The sequence below is a fragment of the Oryzias latipes genome, chromosome 1, assembly GCF_053564925.1.
Source record: "Oryzias latipes strain Hd-rR chromosome 1, Olatipes_Hd-rR_3.1".
Classification (NCBI taxonomy): domain Eukaryota; kingdom Metazoa; phylum Chordata; class Actinopteri; order Beloniformes; family Adrianichthyidae; genus Oryzias; species Oryzias latipes.
Window position 1 is genome coordinate 38,498,866 of NC_136237.1, and position 11,230 is coordinate 38,510,095.

An 11,230-nucleotide genomic window follows, 5' to 3' on the forward strand; every position below is an offset into this window, starting at 1 on the left:
GACCAGACTTGCAGACAGAAGAAGATTACACCTATTATTGGGACATTTTACTTGTTTAGGTTAAATAAAAAAATGATCCTTTGAGACCAGAGTGCAGCAAATAATTGTAAATGAAGGTGAAATGACAAGAAAAGTAAGGGTGTGAGGACTCATTTTAACAACGGTTTGATTCAAATCCTAATTTAAAACTATTCACGGTTATTATTTTGCTATCTAAGCAATAATATGCAATATTCCACACACTGACTGACTTCTACAACCTTGATATTTGAGTGCCACGTACAGATTTGTCCATTTATCCTACTTCATTGCTAAAAGTTGCAGCGATTTTACTGAGTTTAATAAAGCAAAGGATTTTGAAGTTGTTTCAAACTGAAAACATTGTCAAAAAGAAATCAAAAAAGGCATCAATATGTCATCTGTGACTGAAAAGATGATTGACTGAATGAGCCAAAAGCATTTTGTTTTTGTGGAAATAAACACTTTCATTTGTTTCTCAACTCTTTATGGAAATCTGCAATACAAAATGTTAAGAAATATGCACTTTGCTTGCATGAACCATAAATTTGATCCGCAAATACAGTTTTTTCTCTTTTATTGAGGAAGTGACGTCCTAAAAATAATGAGCAATAGTCAAAATCTCAAAAGTATCTTTTTTTAAAACTAAAATATGGAGGTTTGAAGGCTGTAAACCAGCTCACTACACATTTATGCACTTTTCTCTTCTGTTTAAACTCTCAAAGTTCCAAACTTCGCAGAAAAATAAGTCCAGTAGTATAGAATGAAAACAGAGATATGCTTGCAATGGAGGACTTATTTAAATTTAGCAAACCGAGCACTGTACAATGTACTGTAAAAAAGAAAAACGAAAAGGCAAATTTGCACTAAAAAGCTGCAAAACAGAGAGATCATAAGGTGTATTTAGAAATATTTAATTTATTCAAATTAGAAAATCTCTGAATGAATCAGGCCCTCGTAAAGAAAATAAACCAAAACCAGTGTAGACGTGCAACCACGACCGATGAACAGACACATCAAAAGCTTTCCCAGGGTGAGGAGCGAACCATGTTACATGGGACTGTTGATGAGGAACCCTCCCCCAGCAGAAGGTTTGACAGCAAACAGCTGCGGTGATGGGTCGACTCCGACCGAGTCTCTGTCTCCCCAACAGCTGTGTGGTTTTGGAGACTCCACCGAGAGGCAGGGCTCCCCCATCTTGTTCGAATCAAACATTGTCCGGGCTGCTCCTGCTCCCATGCTCCGAGCTCTGGAATGCCAACACGCAGAGGATGACAGGGTTTCTCAGATCCGGCCAGCACCTCTCTAATTTGGGCATCCACTCCTGCTGCTGCCTCTCCTGACCAGAAACCAGCCTAAATTGGTGGCCACGTTGGAGCTGGCATTCCCCTTTTCCTCCTTTTTGTTCATGCTTGTGACTCACAGGCTCACTCCACCTCAGCCAAGACTGAAATTAGAAAGCAAACTGACTTTCGCTCCATATTATGACAATAACGTTGAATTGTAGGCCCCATATGCAAGCCTTAATACCACTCCGCACACAATAGGCCCCATAAGTGACAGGCAGTGATGTATTAGCACTCCCCCAGCCCTGTGTGTGTGTGTGTGTGTGTGTTTGCACAAGCAGGTTGTTAAAGCAGGCTCACTGAGACAGACCACCCATCTGTTCTGGCTCTTCGTATTGATGTCAGTTTGCCATCAGTGGGAAGGCAGCTAATGGGATTTCGCTATCAGCATCTCAGTGTATCCACCGTGTCACTTCTCCCTCCTCCGTGCTGCTGCGCGCAGTCAAACAAGGTAAAACTGCTTGGCTTGGATATCTGAAGGGTGGCGGTGAAAGGCGCCGGTGCTGTGCACAGCATAATGACGGTTTGGGGAGCAGGTGCTGCAAAGAAAACTGAGTCGCACTCAATGAAAGGGAGCCGGCCCGTTAGTCAGCTGTCAAGGTGAAGGCTCGCGGCCATGTGGCATTGTGGGAGTTCATATCTGTGCTGGGGTTGTGATTTTAATCCGCTTAAAGACAGATTGATTAAGTTGGATTAGGCCACATTTAATAGGGATCATTACTTTTTTTTTGTTTTTTTTACAGTGGTGTAAACCTCCACAATGAAGAGTAGGGATTTATTTTGGCAAACCCCATCTCTGAAACCTACAATTTAAACGTAATAGGGCATGGAAAAATAGCTAAAATAATTTGAAGTTACATAATAACACCTACATATAAGACTTTTGCAAACACTAAGCTCCTGGAACTTACTCCTTTAGTCCAGAGCTCAGTTTCCATTGTTTAAAAAATGATTTATAATCAATCTGACATCAGGACAGTTGTCATCTGTGGCTTGGAACATTTAAAAATGACCCAAATGGTTCATTTTTTTTTTCATTCCCACCGCTTCTTTAACCCTTTAACGTCGGAGATGTCTCCAACGTAAAGTGTTGCATAACGGTCCAAAGCCAGAATCAGCTGATTTAAGTTGATTGGGTAGACACTTCAGTGTGTTGCTGCTTTTCTTTACTTCAAAACTCACTGTAATTATGTTAAACGTGTAAACGGTTGATGAGTTACGGTGGTCGAAAGAATGTTAAAGGGTTACGTGTTCAATCCTTTATTTCCCTTTATGAATGCGACAAAGATCCGTGTTCTCAGACTGGGGTTTCTGAAATGCTGTTAGCTGCTGCAGGTTTTTAATCACAGAATATCAAATGTTTGTGTTTCAGATAAAAAGAGCTGGTTTTGCCTCTGCATACAGAGATTTCTTCAGATTCTCAAAAACTTCAAGAAGTATTGTATTGTTCTGACATTGTCACATTTTCTAACAGCATTTTAAAGTATAGCTAAAAAAATAAACTACATTTTAAAGTCAACCTTTTGTTACCAATTTAACTGAGTTTTTATTTCTTTGCCTTTTGTGTGAAAAATGTTCCAGTTGAAAAATTTCACCTTATCTTTATTTATTTACTTATTATTTATCTAGGCAAGACAGATTAAGAAGAATACTCCTTTTTTTCCAGCTATGATCTGTCAAAAGGCAAGACTTTTGGAGAAAGGGAAAGAAAAGGTTTACAGGAAACAGAAAAAGAATAATAACTCAAGAACGTCTTAAATCCTAAAAATCAATAAGCTGCTTTACATCAGCATTTTTTTTCTTCAAACTGATCTTTAAGATACCTTTCAAAATGAAAGTATTTTTTATTTCTAGTTGCTGGCTGAAAGGACTGAGAATTCAGGATGAAGTGTGTTGAAGCTGTGTCAAATAAGGAAGAGAAAGACCAAGGAGGTTTTCATAAATCACCAGCAAACAGTGAATTTCTCTTTGAGTAAAGGGGAACAGTGAGGAGTTTTTAAAAGGAGTTGATTAGGAATTGACAAATTTTCTGCCTGTCATCACAGGATATGTGTGACACTTGAACATCAGTTCTTTTGTCTGTTTTTTATTTAGATTTTACTCAAAAAGAACCTTTTCCGACTCAAACTTGTAATTGTGCTTCCATAATGACAGACTAGTGGGAATTTCTTGGTGTAAACTTTTTTAGAAGGACTTCCTGTGAATCAGAAGTTTAAAACAAACATCAAAGAAACTTCAAATAACTGTATCCGCCGGGTGAAGAATAAAGCATGATTTTAGTCTCCCTTCCCTTGCTTTACATTTGACCCATCATGCATCAGTCTGCTCTGTTCCTCTTTTTGATTTTTCAAGACATCGTCTGAAAGTTTTCTGGCAGCTTGGTGGCAGCTTTGCACATTTTTTCCTTCCCTGGCGCTGAGTTACTTACTGAACTTCAGAGATCTAAAGAGGGGCCTTTTGTGTCTGCCTTTGCCCCAGAGGCAGTCCCCTCGCAAGGCAGATTAATAATTACAGGGCACACAACATTGTGGAAAACAATTTTCAACATCTTTGATGTCAAACATGAGAGAAACCAAAACTGCTGAGGAAAGAAAAGATGACGCAGGAAAGTCTTAAAAGATGGCTCCTCTGTTTGTTTCGTTTGTTGGCAGTGTTTCCTGTTATTGTTGTGTTTCATGGCGACATGACGCAGGATGTACAGAGGCAGCCTCGCTTGACAGAACAACACACTGGAGAAGAACGTCAACTCTTCTCCGTGACAATGGAGCCAGTCTTTGGCTTTGATGCTCGGGCACATGACTCAGCCAGAACAAAAACGCTCAAATACAGGACAGAGATATTAAAGTCCAAGTTATGAGTGTGGGCTGTAATTGAAGGGTTCTTTAGAAAACACAGATCGTTGTAATGTGGATTTACAGCTTCTGTTATAAACTCATCACAAAACCTATTCATTTAGAGCTTCAACCTTGTTTATGTAGTAGTATATATTAATGCATGTAGCCACAGTGTAATGTACAACCCTAAAATCATCAATGTTTTTTTTTCATTAAAGAAAAACATGTTTTTCTGTTTTTTTTTATTTAAAGCTATAAACAAATCAGTCGTCCTCATTAGACGGTGTCTCAACCCCAAACCGTTCCCAAACCTTTTTCTACAAGTGTGACATGTTCTGGAGCATTTAGTAGTGAGGATTTGGAGAGCTGTAAAAAGGAATTTTAGTTTAGGCTGCCATTGGAATTACAGTGGTCCCTCATTATACCATGGTTCATCTTTTGTGGCCCTGCTGTTTCAGAGATGTTATTTTTTGTACACTTTTGTGTGCTCTTATTTATCTATTTTTGGACAGTGCATTATTTTCTGCTTTCTGATTGGCTGTTGGTTATTGTCAATTACTCCTCCATGCCTTATCTCTTGTACAGAATGCGTTCATTTTGCCACATTTACACAAATCTTTGATCAAGATCAGATCTTTGTTTTCATTCTATAAAATTGAACTTATTTTTCTAAAAAGGTTAGAGCTTTTAGAGTTTAAATAAAAGAAAACAAGTGTGAAAATGTTCATGTTAGTCTGTCTAAAGCATATAGAGTGTGCAGTGAGGAGCTTTACTGCCTTAAAGCATCTAGAATCCTAGTGGATAATAAAGTTGACCACTTCCTGCCTTTTACTTTTTGCAGGTTCTTTTTAACAACTTATGATAAACAGGGAAAACTGTATCGGGGCTTTTAATTAAATCCTGGGACATGTTGTGAAGTTTGTCAAAATGATTAATGTCATTTACAAAAACAAGCTGTATGTTCTTTTAAAAAAGACTTAACTTTGCTCGTATGTCATCTTAAGTTTTTTAGGTTTAATCTTAAGTCATTTTCTGTTTTTACATCCCTCAGTTTATTGTTCGCAGGGTTCTAGTATTACTGGACTGCAGTTCAGAGTGACAGAAAACTACAAAACTGTTTCCTCTTTAATGAGCCGCTCCTCAAAAGTCTAATAACAGGTTTCATGAACTTTCCTTTCCGGTTAGTAAATTCTACACATTTAAAGTGCCTCTGCCAGTCTTCTTCAACTGATTCTGCAGAAGCTGTGAGGAGGAAAAACTGAAACCATGAACTCATGAGAACCGACGATCAACAAATGAAAAGCATGTGTGCCGATTGCAAAATGAGACCAGGTGAGACGGCTAACAGGCAAAAATGGGTACAAAGCTGAAGGAAACACAAACTAAACCAAACACAAAACCCTCCAAACTAACATAAATCAAACCACAAATTCCATCTGGAATTCCGGTTGTAAAACTGTCAAAATTATAAAGAAGGTAAGAAAGAAAAATCCTTCATTCTTTTAAAGTAACCTAAAATGCATTTTCCACCACTATTGTAAATAGAAATGTGTGAAATAAAATGTCCTTTAGAATCTGTAGATGACATTGTAGATGCTGTGACTTTTATAGCACTGCAGCCATTGGTTTGGTTGGTGTCTTCCCACTGCATGCAGTACGGTCACACAGCAGAGGTGACAGCTGTCAGTGCACAAAGACTTCCACAGCCTTTCATAAAATAATCCTGGAAAGTGAAATACCTTGTGCTTCACTCTGACAACAGTAACCAAAGCCTCAGAGCTGAGAGAGACCCAGGAGAAGCTCAGCTTCTCCTCAACCGTGACAGCCGGTGTCTTCTGCAGCACACGTGTGATGTACAGTGAAACTAAAAATACAGCAGTCATCTGGTGACAGTTCTGAAGCGATATGTGTTCTTCTACAGAGTCCATTTGTGAATGGAACAACATAAAAGGATAAAGGCTTCATCCATTTGTATGATGCAGATATTTTATATGGATCCCTGCGTTAATCTTGTGTCCATTCATTCCTCTTAGGACCCAAATTTGATGCTGCAACTGTTTGGATGAAAAGGCAAATGTCCCATTTTATCAGTGTTGACGTGTACATGAGTGGATGACAGGAGAGCGATCTCATAAATGTGCATCTGCCCAATAATAGCAATGATAATTTTATCCTTACACATCTGGTTGCTGTGCTGAAAGCAGGATCCTAAAAAAAACAATCATAGGGGTTTAGCAACTTTTCCAGCTTCAGCCAAATGCAGGATAAGATCAATAGCTGCAAATAAAGTAGATCAATTGACTAGTAAATTATAATTTAACATCCAAGACATTTACTGAAGGCTTTAGCCTAAAACATGCTTCTCTGCTTGACAAATGTCTCCGGGCAGCCAAGAGGAAACTCAACATCCTGGTTTTTAACAGATGTGACAGGAGTTTTCTTGCTCACTAAAATGCTCGATGTTCCTTTAGATTTCCACATTACACTTTGTGTGAAGCTTCCTAGTTCACAGCACAAAAGTCTGCCTGTAAGTGGAGGATTTAACACACTCTGGCTTCAGGAGAATGTGAAAACAGTGTTGCAGTGTCAATCTATCAAATTACATCATTCTGCACAAAGTCAAACACGAAACAAGGCTAAAAATCTACCAGCCAAGATTTTTGAATGCACAAAGTTGGAAATGTCTTTTTCTTGCCATTTGTTTCCTATAATATGTCTCTTTTTGAAGGATTTCAAAGTGGAGAAGTGAATAAGATTCCACTTGTAAAAACGAACATAATCAACTGGACTTCTTGTGGTTTGGCTCAGATATAATGGGAGCAATAACGAATCGTGTCAGCAGCATTAGTCACACCCTGAAGCTTCAGAGTGCTCTGTAGATCAAACCAATATCTTCCTAAGAAAAAGCTGTTTGATGGCGACATTTGTGGTTTTTCACTGCAACGGCTCATGAAGACATTTGGCAAGAAAAAACAAAAATAATTATTTTATTTTGCCTTGTAGGCGAAGGATAATAGGTGATTTGACCATCACACATAAAAAAGATCATTAGTACCCTAAAGCTGGGCTTCAATGCCTTAATTCCTGCAGAATCATTGTTTGCTCTGAAGAGAGACAAAGGACTAAGATGTTGAAACGGACAAGAGTGATGCAGATGTGTTCAATTTCCTGCAGCGTGCTGTTTCCATCATTTCAATGCACCAGCTGAACCGAGCTTGAGAATGACTGGGAATGCAAACCAGCCATTCCCTTCTACATGTGGCGTAATGAGGGTCTACATGCAGGAATGACGGGTCTCACCCCACATCTGCTCCCAGGGAGCGTTTTCAGGATGCCAAGGAGAGGATGGGAAGTCCCTTGTAGCTAAGCCTTTGAAAACAAACAGAAATCAATTACAAATAAATGCATATTATAAACATTTTTAAAGCTCTACTCTAAGGAAAATCCTGTTTTTGGATGTTTTTAACATGTTCTTGTGGCATTTTTCTAATGATGGAGGACGTGAGAGAAAATTATGTATAAAGCAGCATTTCTGAGGATTTCTTCATTGAAAACATGAACCAAGAGCAAATGCAGTTGCTACAACAGCAAGACACAAACTCCAGTACATTCCGCTGCATCCACTTGCAGATATATAGATCCATGTATGTCTTTGTGAGCTGGCATCTGGCTCAAATCTGTACAGCTTTATAGATAATGCTCGCCATTTTTGTTGCAGCGGTAATGCTGAGAGGTAATGAGAGAGTGTAAACAAAGGGTTCATGGGAAATGAAGGTAGGCTCACTCTGCGCTGACAGTACCACCCACAACTCAGAGCTTAATTTCTGATGAACTACTGCCGCTCTGCAGAAACTATGTCCTAGAAAATTGTAATTAAACACCAAAATGATCTAAATGGGACTTGAAAGCTTTTTGAGGACTGAGCTGAGAATATTGCAGGAATTAAAAAAAGAGAGATATGAAGCTTTTTGGCTTCGACTACACATTTGCACAAAAAAAAAATAACGTAAACTTTCCTCTGTTCCAGAGGAAATGTTTTTTTATTTTATTTATTTTCGTCACCAGATGAAATTGCAAAGAACCCAGTATAATTATTTCAAAATGCATCCTGTTTTGAGGGAAACCGAGCAATGGCGGAGATGCTCCTCACATCACCCCACTTCTTCCATTAGCTGTCTGCATGAGAGCCTGTTTTTATGGAATCACAAGGAATGTTTTGTTTGGGTTTTGATAATAAAATGAGAATCTGTGGTACTATTGAGACCATTTGTGTTTGTCAGATGTTCACGGACCTCATTAGTTGGTGTCCTTATTAAGAGTCTCCTTGGTTCCATACCCTGGAGAAGCCTTGCGTGAGTCGCCCCCCCCCCCCCCCCCCTCCCCACTTCCTGCCTGCCTGCCTGTCTCTCACTCGTTCCCTCTGTTTCTCTGACGTGCCCTTTGAACTTCCCTCCATCTCCAATCCCACATCAAAGCTCTGATAGATGCTTCCTCTTTTCTCCTCTCAAGGTGAAGTGCTGGGTACATCTGCAAGTGTGTGCTTTCAAGCTCCGTTTTTTGATTGCCAAACCATGTGCTCGGCCCGCAATGAATCATTACCTCCTTCATTATTGTGCTGGGGGTGATCTTGTTCCCTTTGTCCTTGTTGCACATGCAGATCCTCCGGGTTGCACGTTGCCTTTTGCCTCATTGTTCAGCTCAGAGTCGGAAAGTCTGAGGAAAGACAAAATCTTTTCTTCCTGAATTTAAGATTGACCATGAAGCCATTAATGTGATTCCAACAGATTCTGAAGTGATGAAAAGCAGCTTGTGGTGATATGCAACACTTTCCCTTAGGTGTTGCATATTAGTATAAAGCAGCTTTTTTCTGCTTTATAATACGTTGATTTGGTTTAAACACTTTACTAATGTAAAGTGTTGCACATCAGCGCAAAGCTGCAGAATTATTAGAAATACGTGAATTAGATAGGTGATTGAAGAGTTACGATAATTAAAAACTGTCAAAAAAGGTCCGGTGTTAAAGGATTTACATAAAAGCATTGTTTGTATTGGAAAATAACTACAGCGAGAGCCAAACTTGAATAGTTATGGTAATAGAATGTGCCATATTGGCACAAGGCTGCCTTTCTCAGAATACATTGGATTCATTGCATAAATGAAGGGTAATGCAACGTCCACACCAAATGCAATTTGCATGGTGAATTTGTGTCTGACTCTGTTTTAACGTGCAGTGAATTTCGCTTCTCGACGCTCATCCAAAAATGCGTTCATAAACACGACACTCCCGCCGCATGTGGGAGGAGCGGCTCTTTTCAGCCTGTTTCTACTTGGAAGCATTGACTTCATATGGTTATATCTCATATTCAGTCAATGTAAGGAAACGCACTGCCACCGGACCGCAGAACCACACCCGAATCTCAAATCGTACTGCATGACCTTTGATTGTGTCTGTGCATTGACGCCTGATGGCGCAAATCTCGTTGGGTGTAAACACAGCCAAAGAGCGGCAATACCATAGCTAAAGCTCTGGTGTTAAAGGGGTAAACAATGGAAATTGACCAACAAGTGTTGGAAAACTTGTTCATATTCGATCTCTGTTATTTTTTATCTCAACAATTTTTCCTTCAAAACTCCTCTGCTTGGATTTGATCTCTTTGGATGTGTTTTTTTAAAGCAGATCTAATTCAAATCTCAAGCTGTAAACATACGTCTTTCAAAACAACAATACATCCATATTTAGGCGTGACCGTTTCTGCAGTGCCATGCAGGCAAGCATGAGGAATTGTGCTGATAAAAGAAGCTGCTCAGCACACCTTTCATGTTTCCACGTGATTTAAAACATTAGCTCTTTCCACAGCAGCTGTCTGCATTTATGCTCCCCGGCAGAAATGCCAACCCCATGTCAGCGCTGCAGAAATAGGTCAAGCACACACACACACCCGCAAGAACAGAGACAAATTTCGCATTCTCTTTTATGGCCTTTGTAGATGGAGGAAACGGATGCCAATGCAAAAAGATCAAACCCCTCTGTGTGAGAAACAAGTGTCTTCCTCCCAGCAGCCGTACAGGAGGGAGGAAGAGTCACTCAACAGGTCCGTGTCACTCCTCCAACTCTGCAGCTTTCGCCCGCCTGCCTGTCCTTGTTTGCTCTGCCCTTCCAGGTATCTTTCTGCCTTTGCATCCTTTCATTGTGAAAGAGCCTGTGCATCAATTCTGAGCCACTTTTCCTCTTCCTGCATCTGTGGAAAACGCAATCAAAGGGAAAAATCAATGCATCCCACAGCAATAAAAAACGCTTTCATGGAATCTATGTTTATTTTAGAATTGTACAGACGGTCTCTGTTGTTCCCCACTGCAATTTGTGAGATAAAACCTGCTTTATGTTTTTATTTATTCATCATTGATGATTTCAGAGTCAAAAGTCTGTAAATAGTTCATTTTTTTCTTCTTCTGAACAGAGATGTGTGCATGCACACATCCTGACAGGTTTATGTGTGGGAGGAGCTGTTAGGAAAGCTCACAAAATATTCATTTCTCAAGCAGACTAAACGCTTGCACCAATTATAAAATCGTGAACTTGGCCAAGGATCTTTTTTTCCTAATTTACAAGCTATCTTAAGCAATAGATTTATCTAATATTAGCATTTTATCTTGATGAATGATCTCCCTCCATGATTGAAATATAAGAGACAGAGCAGGCTGCACACTACACAGCAGGGAGCAGCTCAGCTGTTTGGGTGGGAATTGTTTCTTTCGATGAAAGAATCACATTAAAATACGTTTTATTCCATAACTGACAGGAAATAACTGATCATTTTCCCTCGCTCTGCAATCCAACTGCACCAACTTACACAGACTTGACAAGGGGAATAAAAAAAAAAGGAAAGGAGAAAAATCATCTAAAACCTTTCAAATAACCAAGTCCCTTTGATGGGAAGAGGTCCGGGGAGAGAAGCCTCTCTCCAAATTATACTAAAGATCTGAAAGCCAGTTGATAATTTCTGGGTAAAAACTGTGTCAAATTCTTGAATT

At 39.5% G+C, this 11,230-nt stretch overlaps 1 long non-coding RNA gene across 1 annotated transcript; it reads right to left on the reverse strand.

The window, feature by feature from the left end:
- Positions 1–591: 591 nt before the first annotated feature.
- LOC144994932 (uncharacterized) lies at positions 592–10,529 on the reverse strand. The gene is made up of 3 exons (XR_013658660.1): positions 8,798–10,529; positions 7,499–7,567; positions 592–1,465 (listed from the first exon to the last, which is right to left on the reverse strand). It is a non-coding gene; the product is annotated as an uncharacterized LOC144994932 (long non-coding RNA).
- Between the last annotated feature and the right edge of the window lie 701 nt (positions 10,530–11,230).